This window comes from Acomys minous (genome assembly GCF_964271855.1).
Source record: "Acomys minous genome assembly, chromosome: 3".
In the NCBI taxonomy this organism is placed as follows: Eukaryota; Metazoa; Chordata; class Mammalia; order Rodentia; family Muridae; genus Acomys; species Acomys minous.
The window spans coordinates 21,150,872-21,170,499 of NC_140485.1; the positions used below are offsets into that span (position 1 = coordinate 21,150,872).

At 45.3% G+C, this 19,628-nt stretch overlaps 1 long non-coding RNA gene across 1 annotated transcript; it reads right to left on the bottom strand.

The window, feature by feature from the left end:
* Window positions 1-8,156: 8,156 nt before the first annotated feature.
* On the bottom strand, window positions 8,157-17,116 carry LOC311594994. The gene is made up of 3 exons (XR_014778279.1): window positions 16,992-17,116; window positions 10,371-10,516; window positions 8,157-8,412 (listed from the first exon to the last, which is right to left on the bottom strand). It is a non-coding gene; the product is annotated as an uncharacterized lncRNA (long non-coding RNA).
* Window positions 17,117-19,628: the final 2,512 nt, after the last annotated feature.

The following is a 19,628-nucleotide window of genomic DNA, read 5'->3' on the forward strand; positions in this document are numbered from 1 at the left end:
AGAGCCTGTTAAAATAAGGCTGTAGCTCCTTCTCTACACAGCTGTAGAGATGGAAGACACTTTCAAAGTCTGGGATGGCCCAATGGCAGCACCTGTGGAGACAGGGGTAGAGGGCAGGACAGGGGTGTGGATGCAGTGGACTGTGGTCTCGTGAGAGGAACTGTTCAGCCAACTTAGTGCAGTCTGGTTCCACTGCCTGTGGATGAGGTTCAGAATCCCCTGGGAAGCTACTCTACTCGCAGGCTGTTCAGGCAGATAATTGGGCATGACACGGTCCTAGTAGAGTCAAAACTATCCTTACCCAACGAGAACCACCCACCCTTCTCCTGTCCCACCCACATCCTGTCATAACTGTGGCAAAGGCCTAGGCTATACCATACCTGAGTCCCCAATGCACCTTTCCTTCCCCGGCTCCGATCTCAGGATTCGTCCTGCCTGCCTGGACTTTGGAGGTATCTTTCACCATTCGCCCAATGCGCTTGTCCTTCGAGGGTCTTTCCCTCCACTCAGCCTCTGGCATTTCCAGCTTCATCTTGATGTCTACTCAACAAACCTGAATCTAGGAGGAGAGGTTTATCTCTGTCATCTAAATATGTCCACGCAAATCACAGTGAAGCCTAGAAGAGCCTCATGCAGGAGTGCCACTAGCCTCCGTCACTGTTGGTATAAATGGCAAGGCCAAGATGAGTCAGACACTAGACCATTATTATAGTCGTGACCTTAAAACAAGGCCCAAAGGCATATTACGAAAAAAAAAAAAAGTCCAGCTCTCTTGGAGCAAATAGGACAAACTGGCACTAAAGAAGTACAAGTTGTAGCCGGGCATGGTGGTGCACACCTTTAATCCCAGCACTCAGGAGGCAGAGGCAGGCAGATCTCTGTGAGTTCGAGGCCAACCTGGTCTACAAAGCGAGTCCAGGATAGCCAAGTCTACACAGAGAAACCCTGTCCAAAAAAAAAAAAAAAGAAAGAAATACAAGTTGTTTTTTAAAGCATTACATAGAAACTGTGTAACTGAAAAATATGGCAGCCAAAATTGATTTAAAAAATAAAAACACCTCTCTGGTGAGAACAGCATCTACAATCTGACAGAGAGTAAGCCTGAGGACCCAAGAGAAAGTACTAGATCTGAAGATGTTTCCTCTCACTTTTCCTTCTTTTCTTTTCGTTTTCTCTTTCTCCCCTGTCCTCCTCCCAGACAGGCTTTCTCTATGTACTCCTGGCTGTCTACTGGCTCTGTAGAGCCATGGTTGGCCTGGGACACACAGATCCGTCTGCTTGCACCCAGTGCTGGGGCTCAAGTCCTGCAGCAGCACCACACAGCCGATCCCCTCTTCCCAGGCTTTAATGCTTTATCACCACAATGAGGCATTTGGAGGTGGGGGGGTGTCTTTGGGAGATGCTCCTATCCTATGAGTAGGACTTCCATGAATGGATTGAGATGTATCCCAATGAAGTCCCTAAACCCTAAAAACAAAAATCTTGAAAACAGGGGCTGGAGAGATGGCTCAGTGGTTAAGAGCACCGACTGCTCTTCCAGAGGTCCTGAGTTCAATTCCCAGCAACCACATGGTGGCTTGCAACCATCTATAAGGTGATATAATGTGCACTGTATACATAAGAAAGAAAGAAAGAAAGAAAGAAAGAAAGAAAGAAAGAAAGAAAGAAAGGAAACAGCTCGAGAGAACCAATGCAAAGGGAAAGAAAGACTTAGAGGGATGGCAACAGATTTCTCATCTGAACCCATAGAGGCCTCATGGGAAGAGGTTCTGGGCTTTTTCTTAGCTCAGGAAGTAAAGAATGATCAAAGCACTGGGTATAGCACACGCCTTTAATCCCAGCACTAGGGAGGCAGAGGCAGGCGCATATCTGTGAGTTCAAGGCCAGCCTGGTTTACAAAGCAAGTCCAGGACAACCAAGGCTACACAGCGAACCCCTGTCTCGAAAAAATCAAAACAAAGCAAAAAGAGTGATCAAAGCAGCTCGTAATCCAGTGAAACTGTCTTTCATGAATGGAGGAAAATAATGAAGACTTCTCACAAGTCCATTTTTTAAATACTAAAGGGAGATGTGGCTTAGTGGCATAGATAGTGTGTTTGCCAAGTATGCACAAGGCAACAGGTCCAGACTCCAGCACAGAGGGGGGGGGAGTGGGGGACAGACAGACAGACAGAGAAAGAAGGAAACAGAAAGAATATGATAAATAAAGGTAGTTCTCTCAACAGAGGAAAGAATTATTAAAACACATGCACATACCAGACTGGGCCCTACAGAAAGCGAGACCATCTGAGGGAGTGAAAACAATAAGTATAAGAGACAGTAGAAAGACGAGGCCTTGTGAAGATTTTTTGGTTTATTGTTGGTGGTGGTGGTGGTGGTTGGGTTTGGACCTTTTGAAGGCTGTTTAGGTTCACTGCAGAACTGAACAGAAGGTACAGAGCTTTCCCACATGTTTTCCACCTGCACAGGTGCATGGCCTCCTGTATTAGCCCCAAGTCCATTGTTTAAATAGGTTTCTCTTTTTTGTTTGTTTTTTCTGTTTAGGAGATTTTTGTTTAGCTGGTTTGTTTTAGCTTGAGACAGAATCTCACTCTTGAGCCCTTTTAGGGATTCACGATATAGTCTAAGCTGTCTTATATAACTAAGCTGACCTTTATAACACGGCAATCCTCCTGCATCCGCCTCTCGAGTGCTGGGATTACAGGCTACCACATCAAGATCAGGGGCATTTGTTTGAGAGAGAGAGAGAGAGAGAGAGAGAGAGAGAGAGAGAGAGAGGCTGAAAGAGGGTGCTGGATCCCTTGGATCTGGACTTACAGGTAACTGTGGGCTGTGGGGCGAGGGTGCTGAGATCTGAGTGTGGGTCTTGTTGAAGAGCAGCAAGTGCTCTTAACCACTAAGCCATCTCTCAAGCTCCTTGGGGTTTACTCTTGATGGATATAGTCTATGGGTGTAGAAGAATTTATAGTTGCATGCATACAATATCATTAGAGCAGTTCCACCCTCAACATCCCCTGGGCTCCTCCAATTTGGGCTTCTCTTGAGCGGTCTCCTCTCGCCTTACTTTGATCTTTATCCTTAGTAGAGGGGCTGAGCTGGTAACATAAAGGGAAGACAGTAGAAGCATTAGCAGAGTGGTGATAGCACTGGGCAAGGGAGCTACCATCAACAGCTGCAGTGACAAAAGGGCAGCCATGACATAGTAAAGAACATCTTGAGTAGAAATGATGGGGACAGTGGAATTTGAGAAGGCAAGATAGGCCAAAGAGCCAAAAACGAAAACCAACAGAAAAACTGCAGGTCCTGGTTGCTGCAAGAGGTTCTGGGAGCTTCCAATCTTTAAGGACCAAGGTCTCAGATACTCAGGGCTGAGAGCCCTAACATCAGCTGCCCAAGAGCTCTAGCACTTGTTTCCATTCTCAGCTACCTGGAAGGCAAGTTACCAATGCTGCAGAAACCTAGTGTCAGGCCTCTGGTGAGTAAAGCCTCCATCAATCAGTGTCTGACTTTGAAAGCCCGACACCACTTATGTAGAAGTCAGAAAACAACTTGCAAGAAGTAGTTCTTTGCTTGAATCCCATAGGCTCTGGAGACCCAACCCAGATCATCAGGCAGGGCAGTACAAGTGAGCCCATGAAACGCTTTTCAAAACATGTACTCAAAACAACCACTAGATGGAACTTGCTCTTCATGTGAACTGTCACTCAGCTGACCAAGCCAGCAAAGAAATCAAATCAGAGCATTTGGGAACACCTGGGAACGTGTGTATTTGTTTGTCACAGTAGCGCCCCTAAATTCCTAACACTCTGAATCAGAGGAATGAGATGACTTACATCGGGTAAACCAAAGTTGTGGGAACAGTCCCAAGCACTCCATGCAGCATGCAGGCTTGCTCGGATAGTTTCCTCACTTAAACATCTTTGTTGTTTACTTCCAATATTGTTTGTACAGCAGTGGGGGTATAATTCATACCTAATGGTGTATTTAGTACTTTCATGGCTATAATTCCTATTTTCTGTTTTTCTGAGCCGGTGACAGATCTTGCTCCACCACCTCACTCTACAGACAAGGGACCCACAGAACTAAGAGACTGTAAGAGTCAGTGGCATTTGCGCTTGCACTAAGAGCCAAGTCTCTGATGCTCAGAGACATCTTGGGGCAGCCATGCAGAGTAGGGACCTGGCAGAGATAGTCCATCTGTACCTCCAGAAGTTCCTTCACTGTCTGACTCAGCTACCGGTGTTTTGTGTAGGACTTTTCTTTGGGGGGAGTAAAATAGGTACAACCAATCACCAAGCACACATTTGAAATTCTCTGCATTACGGCATGCCCCCTGCAGGAATTAAAGTCAAAGGTACTAGGCCCCATCTGGCCTGATGGAGGAGTTTAGGGGAGGGGGTAGTGTCTGGGTAGTAATGAACACTCAGCAGAAGAGACCTCTCTAGGAATCATGGCTCATAGCGCCAGGACCAAGGCACAAGCTTCTAAGGGAAAACAGAGTCAAGTCATGCACGCCCGTAAGAGTGGCTAAGATAAAAACAGATCATGCCAAGCACTAGCAAAGATGCCAAGCAACCAGATGTCTCACCACTCGCTGGTGCTGGGACTGTGAAATAGTACAGCCACTCAGAAAAGTTTGACAGTTTCTTAGGATGTTAAGCATGTACTTTTCATATGACCCATGATTCCACTCCCAAGTACCTACCCAAGAGAAAAACTTTTTGTTTATCAAAAAACAACAAAATACCAAACTGTTTGCAACCATGAAAAACTGAAGAAAAATTTACAAATGCAGAATCTAGGCATGTGGTGAGAGACAGTTGGGGCATAAATATGAACCAGTGAGAGGTTGGGGAAGGACAGCAAGAGGTGCACATGGGCAAGGCAAAACAATACATATGTATACAAATGACATAATGAGTCGGGCGTGGTGGTGCACTCCTGTGAGTCCAGCACTCTGGGAGACAGAGGCAGGCAAAACACTATCGAGGCCAGCCTGGTTTACAAAGTGAGTCCAGAGCAGCCAAGGCTACACAGAGAAACCCTGTCTTGAAAAAAGAAAAAACAGCCAAACAAACAAACAACACTTTAAAATGTCAGAAATCCATTGTTTTCTATGCTAATTTAAAAAGTAATTACAAAACATTTTGCATATGGGGGAAAGACCCTGAAGACAAGTCAATGCCCCTCGGATGGAGAGTGGATAAAGCTGCTGTGCTACATCCATTCAATGGTACGAAATGAACACCAATTTGGGTGCCTCTTGAAGGTGAGTGTATAAAAGCCTATCCAACAAAGGTTCATACTATACAAGTGCTATTACTATAACATTCTCAAAATTACAAAGTTATGGAAATGGCTAAGACCTCAGTGGCTGCCAGAGGCGGGGGCTGTAGGAAGAGGTTGACTCCAGAGGGAAAAGCACAGAGAAGGAAGTTACTTCATGATGTTGTAAACCCTGATTGTGGTGTTGACTATACAAATGGGATAAAATTCCATGGAAACACACACACACACACACACACACACACACACACACACACTCCAAGAGGTTTGAACAGATTCTTCACATAAAAAGATATAAAAATGACCAGCAAATACAGAACACAGAAGAGAGTGTTCAACATGAAAAAATGAACTAAAGCCATAAAATGCCAGTGTGCAGCCACCTGAACAGCTAACATTGTTTCAAGTGATGACATTAGATGCTAGTGGGTGATACGGGATATAATGCAATGGCAACTCACCTATCTTCCTGTGGAAGTATAAATTAGTATAAGCCCTTTACAAATGACCTGGCAGATTTCATAAAAACTAAATATGTATCTATACTTTAGCCCAGTGGTCACAGGCCTAGGCTTTTACCCAACAAAAATGGTACCACATGTTCACAGTAATCTTTATAGGAGGATGGTCATACAAGCCTAATGTGGAAAAACTCCAAGCTGGAACATCCCAGGTATGCACCAATAGGACAACAGATAAGTAAACTATAATTTTTTTCATGAATGGCAAACTAGAAATAAAAATAAATGTAGTTATGAGACACATGAATGCCATGTATTAACCAGGAAAACACACTGAGCTTTCTCAGGTCACTTGTTCTAGAAAAACCCATAGCATGAGGGTCCTGGTCAGCCTTCTGAAGAAGTCTACAGAGGGAAGAGCTGAGATCGACCCACAATCATGTTCAGTGGACCATCTTACAGGTGGCTCTTCCAGTTCTGGTCAAGCCTTAGACAACATCCTAAATGTTATCTTGCAGGAGACTGAGCCAGAGCCATCCGGATAAGAAGCTCCAGAGCCCAGATGCCATGTGAGACAGCGTGTGCTGCCATCCAGCCTGCTACACTTTCAAGTAACTTCCTACTTATCAAGTTAACAAGAGCTTACGCTGCTGTCATGCACGCATACAAAACTGATGGGCAAGAACTTGAATGTTACTTTTTTCATTTCTGGCATCTTATTTTTAAAGCACTCTAATAATATATAATGTATCAAGAACTAAGGCATGGATTGTAAGTTATGTCTTAGGAAATTAGTGCAAAGTAGATTTATCTCACCCAAGTCAAGGGGGGAAAGGTGTTTCCAAACCAGCACATAGAATGTGTTCTCAGTTCCCCTGCCAGCCTCCACTTTCTTTCTCCTGGCCAATGCTGGCTGCTATCCTGGCTTATAACTCTATAAATTACTGTCCACTTCTTTTGAATACTAAAAAAAATGATTCACTGTGTGTTCTTTTGTGCCTGGCTTCTGTCATTCAGCATGGCTGCTAATGAGAGCTGTCCCCAGTCACCGTCGATCAATAGCTTATTCATGTCCACTGTACCATGGGTCTGGACCACCGAATTAGGATACGCCATAAAAATCAGTGGAGCGAACAAACTGCATGACTCCAGTTATATTAAATTTTAAAATAGGCAAAAACTAATCTATAACAGGAAGCAGGGGTAGCAAAGCAGTGGCTACCTCCCAGAAGGTAGGGCATAAGTTGCCAGGCAAGAGAGAAGGAAACATTTTCAACCACTATGATGCTCTGTTCTACCTACAAAGAGCACTTGACAGCAAGAAGGCTCTGATACACCCACTGAGCATGGTGCCACCCATGGGCAGGCAGTCCTGGATTATTGAAGAAAGGAGGCTGAGCAAGCCATGGAGAGCAAGGCAGTAAGCATCCTTTCTCCGTGGTCTCCGCACCAGTCCCTGCCTTGAGTTAGTGCCCTGCCGTCACTTCATGATAGACTGTCGTTAGACATATAAACCCTACCCCAAAAGTTGTTTTTGATCCAGGTGTTTTTCCACAGCAATATAAACCTGACTAATACAGTATCTGATGAATTTTCTTCAAAAGTCATGAACAGCATGGAGACGGGAAATGTCACAGAGGCGAGAACATTAAGGGAATTTGACAGCACACACAACATGATGTTCTAGATGGGATCCTGGAATGGGAGCAGAGCACCTGTGGGAAAACTAAGAAAGTATTAGAGAGTCTAGAGTTTAATTAGCAATGACATGTCAGTTTTGTCATCTTACTTCTGTAAGACGCTATACTGTGAACTGAAAAGTGTTCTACAATAAAAGCTCTAGGGGTTAGAAAGTTGGCTGCTGCTGCTGCTGCTGCTGCTACTCTTGTAAGGACCAGAATTCAGCTGCCAGCACTTATGTGAGGCTGTTCACAACCTCTGTAACTCCAGCTCCAGGGGATCTGGCCTCCACATGTGTCTACACTCATGCAAATAACCACATACAGACATACATATATGTGTGTAATTATTTTGTGTGTGTGTGTGTATGTGTGTAATTATTTAAACCCAGCATTTGAGAGGTTGAGGCAGGAGTATCTCTGAGTTCAAGACCAGCCTGGTCTACAAAGAATGTTCCAGAACAGCCAAGTCTACACAAGGAAACCCTTTCTTGAAAAAACAAATAATAACAATAACAACAACAACAACGATAATTTTAAATTCCATTTCTAAAAAAGACAATAGTCAAGTCAACACTAACAACCAAAAGAACTCAATGCATTCAAACAAATAAAAATAGAAATATTTTAAGTGAATGTTTTATGATTTTTCTAAAGAAAAAAAATTAAAGTGCCACGGTTGTAACATAGAATGACCTGGCTGCTGTGGTTTGAGTATCTCCCACTGGTCCGCATGTTGGGCTGCTGAGAAACACACCCTCAGATATGAGATTTAAAGCCCTCATAATAAGAAATATTTTTGATGTCTAGTCCTTGACCACTTACCTGTTTCTTGGCAGCATAGATGCACTAATATCAGCACTGGACCCTGATTTCACAACATGGTCTTGCTTAGTCTGCACCCTTTGCCTACATCCTTCTACTATTGTCCTTCAGATGGAATCTCCATTCTAGTCCACGGCAATTTCCTACATTAATCCTTTCTCCTGGAAAACAGCAAGAAGGAAAGCCTGCCTCAGGGCTAGCGGGTGGCAGTCCAGCAGTCCAGTGGATGCCTGCTATTCATGAGGTCTCTGGTTTAGCTCCCAGTAGACACACCACAATTGTTTGAATCCTTCGTCTCCATTACGAACTGAGCCACGCACACACACAACTCTAAGGTGGCCACGAGGAACAAAGCCCCAGAGGCAGCCAGAAAAGAAGCTGTGGGTCGTCCAGTTTCTACAATCATACTCCAGCTTCCAGCACCCTCCCATGAGCCACACAGGGGATGGAATGGATGACAAAGGATGGAACGAGAGACTGTTGACCCATCCTGTGTTAACAAAGACTGCCCACCCCACCCCCAGCCTAGGGTTGGCCTGAGATGCCTTGGGAGGGAGTTCTAAGTACTATAGTTTAATTTTAGCTTTGAGTTCACTCAAAAGGAAAGAAATCTAGGTAACAGAATCTTTAGCAGTAGCAGGGAGAAAGGCAGGAGACAGAAAGAAAAGAGAAGAACAAAAAATACTAGAGACAAAGACCTGGTGGGGAAGCCTCTCTAGGCACTTGAACTGGGCTCATGTTTCTCCTTCAAGCCTTCCTTTCTGCCCTCCTCCCTTTTTTCCTTCCTTCCTTGGGCATTCACTAAGTGCCTACACCAAGCTATTCCCTAAGAACACATGCACATCATTACCACCCTGGAAAGACTCGGGTACACGGGTGGAAAACAGAAGAGCCCCCAATGCAGCAGAAGACGTTGATTCCTAGCACAGTGATACACAGATATTACTCATTTTCAGTAAATGTCAAGTTGGTACAAGTGACTCCATCTTGATTTTAACAACTTCCACACGATCTTCAAATGAAGACCATAGCAAAGAAAGATGGTGGGACTTACCTATTCTTCCTGGAGACCATGAGGCAAGGCGTCTCCTATTAGCATCTGCTCTGTGTTGCATCACCACAGGTTCCTTCATCGGGTGCTCCTTCCTTCTTTCCTAATCTCATGACTCTAGTTGGTGACCCGATCCCAGTTGTGGGCAAACACCATCTAGCCTGGGCCAGTCCTTGCTTTCAGCTCCAGTGACCATTTCAAAGAAAGGTGACTGCCAAATGTGTCAGTGAGGGTGGACTGGGAACAAGCTAGAAATCCCAGTGTTACTGTCTTCCTGCCTGCTTGCTAAGCCTTGGCCTGGTGCCAGAGCTAAAGGCAGCAGAGGAGAGAACAGAGGAACTAGTGACAATGCTGCCCATTTCTGTAATTCTGCCCTGAAGCTACTGGAAGCTTGGTTTCCAACTCTGTAACTGAAGGGAGTCACCGCTCACTGCTAACTAGGATGCTAGCCGATCCACAGCCACGTTAGCCACAGGAAGGAGACCTGGCCTAGCGGCAGGCGCTGGGGCAGCCTGACTGTGGCTCAAGGCTATCTCAAAACTCTGCGTCTTGCTGCTCTCCTCTGAGGGTCGCTTCACCGTAGGGCTGGCTTCCCTTGTGGAACTGCGTCCCTCCCTGGAGCAGCTTCACATTGGAGCAGCTTCACATTCAAATTCAACCCTGTCCAAAACAGATTAGGCACTGCTGACAGGTCTCTGGAATCATCAAGGCGGTATCTTTCCCAGGAGCAACCATCCTACTTCACTGGCCAAAAGGGAACATGACCCCGCGGCCAGAAAATGGCTCTGCCTGAGGTAGCTTCTGGAGGGGCGGGTGTGAGAGGTGGCAAGAGGACAGGGTTACAAGTGTCAGGAGGCAGTGAAGTGGCAGGTCAGCTTTTGCCAAATCAAACATTGTGCTGACACATATAGGTCTACATGCTCTGTTTCTTAGAGCCCCTCGGCAATGACATATCTTTCACAGGCAGGGATTTTAGTCCCTTTCGCTTGCTGCCACCTCTTCCCCCAGTCCCATCCTTCACTGCCTCTCCCTTTCCGCCCTCCTGCTCCCACCCCGACCTCCACTCACCGCACACACCCTCGGCTTCTTTAGCTGAACAGGTGCAGAGACAAGGCCAGACTGCAGGCTCAGTCCTTGTGGACCTCAAGGGCAACGTCATAACCTTCCACCGGGGCTCTTGTCCTATGGCTCTCACCTGGAGGTAGGAGGGCTCCCTAAGAAGATTAAACATTATTACCTTCAAAACGATACCTTGGGGCAGGACAGGAAGGGCTCACCTGGTTGCCCCACCAGTGGACAAGATTGCATGAGAGAAGCGGAAGTGGAAGAGAGGGCGGGAGGAAGAAGGGAGATTTTCACAACGCATCAACCTAGGTGCCCAGCCCTCCGTATCCTACCAAGGTCTGCAGACGATTGAAGGAATACCCGACTGCAGAACCCTGTGTTTCCCCTGACAGACTTGCACTTTCCCAACATGAAACAGAATCCTACCCAAGATCACCCAAATCCACTGGGTACTTTGAGGGCTTTCCATATTCTAGTTTCAGTGTTTATACTGTGTCTTTGTTTGGAAGAATGTATATATCCTTTTGTCTGTTGTGTGTCACTATTTCTGGAGAGATTTGAACAAACACTATTCGCCCTGAATAGGGGGCCAGTGAAAAATCACAGGAACAATAGCAAAGTCCAACTTGATAAATCAATGAGTTTATCAGATTTATTTACAGGAGAATGGGTAAGGGGTTACTTACAGGAGAACAGAGCCCATCCCTGCATGAGTGATAAGTCATGGCAACTGAAACCCTGCGGATCTCTGAATAACTTAACAGAAGCTCCTCAGGTCATTATTGCTTATCAACTTTGGGGAGAGGAGACTTTATGAATATGTAAGTTTCAGGGACTTTTTGAAACTTGTTAGTTGTCAACTTTTTAAATCTTTAAGAGCCTCCCTTTAGGAATCCCTGAGTCTTGACAGCCAAAGCTACACAGAGTGACCCTGTCAAAAAAAAAAAAAAAAAAAAAAAAAGGAAAATCCCTGTGTCTTAAAGAGTTTCCCCCAAAGATGGAATGTTTTATCTCAGAGGAAATTGCTACCCAAAAGTCTTCAAACTAAAGAAGAAAGGTATATTTTTCTTTTAGTTGATGTGGCCAAAAGTTATTCTCAGTTGCCAAGTAACAATAATACCATTACGGTCGTACTGGATTAAACCCAGGACTATGTACACGCTAAGCAAGCATCCTGCTCCTGGGCTACATCCCCAGTCCCTTTCCATTACTAAACTGTTGGAGTTCTCCATGGAGTGGAAAGCTGAAAGTGCTATATGCTCTCACTAGTATAAAAGGGGAAGTCTGAAGCCTGGCCGTGACTTTTTCTCAATTCAGTAGGCATACAAAAGCCTGGAGGAAACAAAAGCCCTAGAGCATTTGTTTCACAGGTCCCTGGACACTCGACAAAAAGGACATGAATCACCTTCCTGGTGACATGGCTTCTGCAGAAGCCACCATGAGAAAAAGAAGAAGAGTGGACTTCCGAGGTCTGTATCTGAGAAGCAAAACTCAGAGATGGTGGGTGACCAAAAAAAAAAAAAAAAAAAAAAAAAAAGGTGTTCTGGGGCTGGAGAGATGGCTCAGAGGTTAAAGAGCACTATCTGATCTTCCAGAGGTCCTCAGTTCAATTCCCAGCAACCACATGGTGGCTCGCAACCATCTGTAATGAGATATGACGCCCTCTTCTGGCCTGCAGATGTACATGCAAACAGAGCACTGGATGCATGATAAATAAATAAATGGTTTTTTTTTTTAAGTGTTCTGAGTGGCCTCTCCTCTATCCTGGTCAGTCAAGGATTCTGGTGACTGTCATGGCCTGAAAACACCTCAGTGACCTCTATCCAGCCTTTTTCATCAAGTCCATGATCTCAGGCCCCTTTTTAAAACCATTACATTCTTATTTTATAAGTAAGGTAATGGGAAATTAATAAATGTCTGTAAAATAAATCAAAACAGTGATGGTGACTAAGAAAAAAGCATATAGATTCTTCTAGAATCTATAATAGTAAATTTTAGAAATGAGTAAGTAAATGAGCAAATAAAATTCTAAAAGTAAATAAGGTAAAATAAATTCTTCTAGAAGAAACAAGCATACCCTACTGTTTCTCCAATAGCCGGTGACAAGACAAATCCGATGGCTTTGCTTGCCTTGAGCAGGGTGTGGGATACTAGTGCTTTTGAATCACCTACCAGATGTATGCATACAACGTAAGATCAATAAGCTATGCGCAAGGAACAAAGACTGCTACTGCACAGTTGATGGATGCAGAGCCCCACAGCATGAGTAGACCTCAAGAGTACCGGGCTAACGAGCGAGGCCAGACGTAAAAGGCTGCCTCTTATATGACATTCCAGGACAGCCGAACTCATAGGCAGAAAGTCAAGTACTGGTTGTCATGGGGTAGACAGAAGGAGAAACAGGAAATGATTATTTAATTGTTACAGAATGTTTTCAGGAATGATTAAACTTTGGGATGAAGTCAAAGTATTGGTTGCACAGCACTGAATACACTAAGTGTTACTGAAACAAACACCTGAGCAATTATCAAGTATATGTTCTCTGAATTTCATCTGCCTGAAAGAAAGACAGAAAAGAGGGGAGGAGGGAAAAATGAAGGAGAGAAGGGGTGGGAAGAAGCTACTTTCTGAAGCTTTATTTTAGGTCTACTATTACAGGGACACCACATACATACACAGGCTACCTAAAACAGGAGCATGCACACACACACATATCTTTGCTGAGAGACTACGTCACTACATAAGACAATACCAGTAGCATGCTTATCCCCAGTGAAAACACAAATATAGACACGCATTTCCTTTTGCCTTGGAAGACAGCAATAGTCCTCAAGTAGTGACCATGCAGTGGTCAGAGGGAGAATTCTGGGACAAGCACATCTCCTTTGGCTTAGTCTCTCCAGCTAATCTCAAGGAACCAGTGCTATGTGAGTACTCTCTCTCTCTCTCTCTCTCTCTCTCTCTCTCTCTCTCTCTCTCTCTCGTGTGTGTGCTTGTGTAAAGCTTGCAATGGTAAAAAAAAATTATGTTGTATATATTTTAGCACAATTTTTGAAATTTGGTTGGAAAGAGAAACATTAAGAAAACTTTATTTCCAATATTATTTGACTCTTATGAAATACTTCACATTCGATAAATAAGGCTGAGGGGAAAAAACTAAACATGAAAAAGTCAGGAGGAAAAACAGATGAATTACTCCAAGGAAGAAAAGAGAAGAAAATGAGGAGAGAGAAGGAGATATAGAAATAGACAGAAACAGCCAAAAGGAGCCTTGATTAGGTAAATTGAGCGCAGAGGCCTGCTCACTATGAGTGGCACTGTTCCCTGGGCCGAGATCCTGAATGGAGTAAAACAAAGAGAGTAAACTGAGCACAGATACCCACAATTCTCTCCTCCTTGGCTGTGGATATGATAGGAGCAGCCTCCTCCCGCTCCTAATGCTTGACTCCTGCACAGTGGTGGGCTGAAGCCGTGTGCCAAAACAAACCTCCCTTACATTTCTGTTGTCAAGAAATATAATGAAAAGAAATAGGAAAGCAGGAAGCCAGAGAATGTGCAGAGGAGAGTCTTTATGGCCTTCCAGCGGGCCTACCTCTTAGAGGCCCCATCTCCACACTGGTGAACTGCGTTTCTAACACACGAATCCTTGAGAACAAGGCCACATCCAGGCCATACGAGCCTTAGGTCACCTAGAATCTTGTTCCCGGAAAAGACGGCATGCGGTCATCACATGCCTGACAGAGAAGAAAAACGGTCCAGCAAGTTATGGGCTCCCAAAACATGGGGGACTGTAGAAGAGTGAAGAAGGAGGAAATTCTCTTGAAAGTAAGTCTTTGACAGAGACATGACTGGTCCTCGGGAAGGGGCAGTGGGTGGGCTGGGTCCACACGGCTCCTGATTGCCAAGGTCCAGCAGTCTAAGGATAAAAGCCTGTTGTGAGGAGCATCTCCCTAGGTAGGAAGTTTCACAGTTATTTTCTTTGGGGAGAAAATTGTTTCCTGGACTCTTATTGTGAGAGTTTCTGCTCTTACACAGACTTCCCACTGAGTACAGAACACTCAAGGAGCTGGGCTGCCATAATCCCCACCCACCCCAACACCCACGTGAACTTCAAAAGCCCATTGAGAGAGGGCAGAGATGGGGCTTGAGCACAGGACAGACAGGGTTCGTAGTTATGTTTTCCAGGCAGCTTTTGCAATAGCAGAATGAACATTTATCTAGAAATAAGGACCCAGTCCTTCTATCCTCATTAAGATTAAATCTGGTGGCACAAGGTGAACTTTCGTAAAGGTATCAGAACCTTGAACCACTTGGGGAAGTGTTATCTATGCTATTGTGTTTCTGAGATTATGAAATAAACAAGAAAGAAAGTGAAACATTAGGCTTTTGGGGTTTTGTCCTTTTTTTTTTTCCCCTGCATGTATAAAAGGGAAGGAGAAGCGGGGTGCATGTGTGCTGGTAGTTTTATGTCAACCTGACACGAGCTAAAAGCCATCTGAGAGGAGGGAACCTCAGTTAAGTGAATGCACTGTAGGCAAGCCTGTGGGGGCATTTTCTTACTTAGTGATTGATGGGTCCTAGGTTCTCTAAGAAAGCAGGCTGCACAAGCCGTGAGAAACAGCCAGTAAGCAGCACCCTTCTGTGGCCTCTGCCCCAGGCCCTGCCTCAGGTTCCTGGCCCTGCCTGAGCTTCTGCTTGACTTCCTCCAATGATGAACAGTGATGTGGATGTACAAGCCAAATAAACTCTCTCCTCCCCAACTTGCTTTTGGTCATGGTGTTTCATTACAGCCATAGTGACCTTAACTAGGACAGCACCCAACCGAGGGTTCCTGAACGCTTACTCAAGAGCCTCTCATTTGTGCTTCACAACAACCAAGGGGCTGGGTATGTTTTCTGTGTTTTTACTTTGCTGTGGTATCCTGGAATGAGCCTCAGCCAGAAGCTCAGTGTCGGGGGTAGGGGTGGGAATTACCCCAGTGTTACACCCAGGAAGTCACCTACCAGGCCGTTTTGCAACCAAGGCTTGACTTTACCTCTTTCCTTAAGAGGTTCTGTTGATACTTAAGTAGGTGACCTCTTATTTGGCCCAAATCAGTAGTTTAGATCTTAGAGTTCTGTTCCCTGTTTTAAATTGCAGGTATCCAAACGAAAAAGGCCAAGAGCCAACTGTCCAGAAATAAACTGAAGGCTGGGTGACACATAAGTGAATATAGGCCAAAGGGCCCCCAGAGCCCCTAAAATGAAGCCCCTCAATTGTTTTTATCTGGTTGAGTTGTATTTATTAATATTTATCCCCCTGACACTATTACAGAAAAGATTTCAAATCCTTAAATCATTTGAAATTAAGTGTATTTTATGAGAATAACTGCTTTTCAAAACAACAAAAGGGAGAAGTGAACTGTTCTGCATTTTTGTAGATTTCTTTAACGTCTGTCTTAGCAGAAAACAGGTGGAATTCCATATCTGCTTTCCCCACTATCCTAGGGGATACTGCGAGTCATCTTGTCTCTGGAACTTGTTTCTATGCATTGGTGGGAATGTGTGCATAGAAAGAGCCAATGGCATCTCAGAACATTTGTAGAAATAATCTTGCCCTTGGTGAACTTCCTGAAGCAGCCCTGGGTACCCTCTAGGACCATCACCTAAGGAGCTGTTAGTGAGCGGAAAGCGATGATGAGTGAGGAAACATTCAAAGATATACTTAGAGGTCACAAAGGGTGCTCCATCGCCTTCCCTCTGCCCAGACCTCTCTCAAGAGACAACCTGAGCTAACCTGGCAAGGAGGGAGTCCGGAAGTCTGCTAACTCTCCCTGGAACACACTGACTTTTGCTTAGTTTTGTCTGTTTGTTTTAGGGTGTTTTTATTTGGGGGTGGTTTTGTTTTGTTTTGTTTTGAGACAGGGTCTCTGTGGCCTGGACATGACCTTGAGAGTGGCCTTGAGGATGACCTTGGATTCCTGATCCTCCTGCATCCACTTCCCAAGAGGTAAGATAACAGGGGTGGGGTGACATGACATTCTAGATGAGGCCTTTCCTACGCTAAAACTCCAAAGTGGCTGTAAGCAGGCTTTTCAGAATTCTTCAACTGCGTCAGTTAGTCACCCAGCAGAACATAGGAGAAAGAACCCCAGTGACTGGGGGCAGCTCCTCCCCCTCGTGACTAAGCCGTTTTCCCAAGCTATGGGTCTCCTGGTCAGGCCTGCAGTGGCATCACGTCAAGAACCTAGCACCACCTGTCCCCAGCCATGAGAGAGCCCCACAGAGGCTGCAGTATCCACCCCTTCTCCACAGGGCATCCATCCTAGTTGCTCACCCCATCTTTGTTTTCTGCTGGTTTGGCCCACCGCAGGTGGGGATGAACAGGTCTAGATGCAGAACGGGCCTAAGCACCTACCCTTGCAGAACCCACACTTAAATTTAACTCAGAATCTTTCAAGAGAGCTGTGATGGGGCTCAGGAAGGCGGCAACAGTGGGCTGTGACCACACTTCTGTTAGGAGATCCCTTTCTCATCAGAGCTAAGGATGAGGCTGGCTGCCCCTCAGGAGTGGCTCACACTCCATCTTGCCTCACCAGGCTGGGACAGGAGTCTCAACTCCACTGAGTACCTGGGCTGGAAGTACCTGGGCTCCTCAGGTTTCTGCGCAGCTCATTCTCGAGTCTCCAGAATTCTCCATCCAGGTAGCGGTGCAGCGATGACTCCCCAAGGCCCATCTGTGTGCTGGCAGCTGCAGGCTGTTGTGTAAACCTCCCCCTAACTCCCAGGCGCATGCGCCCTCCTACTTATCATTACTCCAGACTGGTCTCCTCCCAGCTCTCCCGCATGTCTCCTCCCTCTTCACCTGCCCGTCACACACCCTCCCCTGCACCTTCCATGCTTGAGGCAAAGAGCTGTCCTGAGCCTTTGAGCTCCACCAGTGTTCTCCTGTCCTTACCAGGAACCAAGCACTCATTTAACACTTTATCCCTCCAGATTTGTGGGTCACTAGAAGCAAGTATCAGGTCCTTAAAGGGGATGCTGGTCTGATGCCTCTGCACACGGAGGATGCTCAGCACTAAGTCATTTCATCCTCTAAACAGAACCATCTCTCCATCTGTTATTGCTGTGACCATATGCAAACAACGCTTCTCCCTTCCTTTCAACGGCTATTTTGTGCAGTCTTTAGGTCACCAGGGATGCCACCTTGTTTGATTCACAAATTACCACAAATTGCCTAAGACAGCAAAAAATATAATTGTTGATAGTTCCAGAAGTCAGAAGTTCAAACTGGATCTTCCAGGGCTAAAATCAAGGTGTTGATAGATGGGTTCCCTTTGGAGGCTACTGGGGGCAGGGGGAATCTGTTTCCATGGCTTTTGGGGGTGCTGCTTGTATTCTTGTCTCTTAGCTCCTTTCTCTGTCCTCAAAGACCATCACTCTGGCCTCTGCTTCAAGCGTTCCATTTTCTTGTCTTCTTCTGACTTTTACCTTCTTGCCTACCTCTTAAAAGGACTCACATGCATTGACTCCATGTATAGTACAGGATAGCCCTCGTATTTCAACATCCTTAAGTCACATCAGCAACACCATCTTTCTCAAAGAAGAGCACATATTCTTAGGTTCCAGAGATTAGGCACAGTGGTCATGCGTCAAGTCAGGATGTGTTTCCTCCTGGCAGAGAGACCTAGAAACTAAAAAGACAAGGTAACTAAGACTCAAGACCCCCAAACTCTACACTGAGGCAAGGACAGAATCAAAAGTCCACCTTGAACCCTTGTGACCGAGTTCAGCCTTGTTCCCAAGCCATCAGAAGCTTTGCAGGCTCTGCCTCAGAGCACAAGAACAGTCCACTCCCCTACTGGCTGGTCAAGGGCAGCTTTATCAGAGATGACACACACACAAAAATCTGGCCTATCCTGGAAGATACTGGAAGAACCTTTTCACATGCCACACCTTCCTCCAAGGGCCAGGGAAACATCACCCTTTTTGGTGCCCACAGCTGTAAGAATGAAAACTTCTCCCAGGTACTTCCTATGACTCTTTTAAGAAGGAGAAATTTTGAAACAAACGACTTAGGAAAACTGCCTTTGAATCACTTTGGCTAAATTAAGTGGGCTTAGACCATTAAAGGAAAGAGGCGCTCCACTAGATGACTGGGTAAAGGAGACAGTTAATATCAACTCTCAGGAGTATCAAAATAATATTGTGGGACAAGCTTTAGCCAGAGAGCCCAGATATCATAATACTCGGTGCTTTAATTGTGGTAAAACTGGTCATGTGCAAAGAAACTGTAGAGATAGAAGGCGCAATAACCCAGGAGAAAACGTAACTCGTAGGAGAGAACAAGGAGGTTCTGGTAATGATGTTAATGAGGTACCAAGACTCCCAGGGTACTGTAGTCGCTGTTGAAAAGGGAAACATCGGTCTTGGGATTGTCAGTCTAAGAGAGATGTGCAAGGCAATATCTTGCCGACGGGAAACGACAGGAGGGGGCCATCGGCTCGGGCCCCCGTAAACAATGCCAGCTGAATTCCTTTGGCCAGTCCGGAAGTGACAAACCCGCAGGAAAACAGGAACTGAGTGTTAGTGATCTAATATATGCTACTGAAGGCAGTGCAGCCTTGGATCTGGCTTCAAATATGTCTCTTACCCTCTCTCCCCAGGTTGAATGTTACAAATTAAATACTGGTGTTTTCGGACCTTTGCCTTCAGGCACAGTAGGAATGGTTCTGGGAAAAAGTAGGCTGACTGCTCACGGTTTTATTGTGCATCTCGGTATTGTAGATGGAGATTCTAAGGAAGAAATAAAAATCATGACATGTGTAAAAAAGGAAACGAAAATCGATGCCAGGGATAGAATTGCTCAACTCCTACTGTTTCCTTACATTAAGGGCAAAGCCGCTCCAGTGGAAAGGACTGGTGCATTCAGAAGCACAGGGACAAAAATAATTAATGGTCAAAGACCGGGCTTGAGCGCACGTAGATCAGCGAACAGGCTGGACCAGCACACAGGCCAGAGACATCTAAGGACCCATCCCATGGAACGGATACCGGAAGGTTCACTCTTTTTTCCCTTTAACCTTTTTTCCCTCTTGTGTAAGCCAGTTGGGTTGTATAATAAAGTTTAATTGTTTAAAAAAAAAAAACAGAGCCTACAAGTGGGTCCAATGGCCACTGTTTTAATTTCCTGGAGCTGCCACAGAAATACCACAAACTGACAGGTTAGCAGCAGAAACCTATTCTCTCATGGATATGAAAGTTGCCATTCTGATGTGGAAAT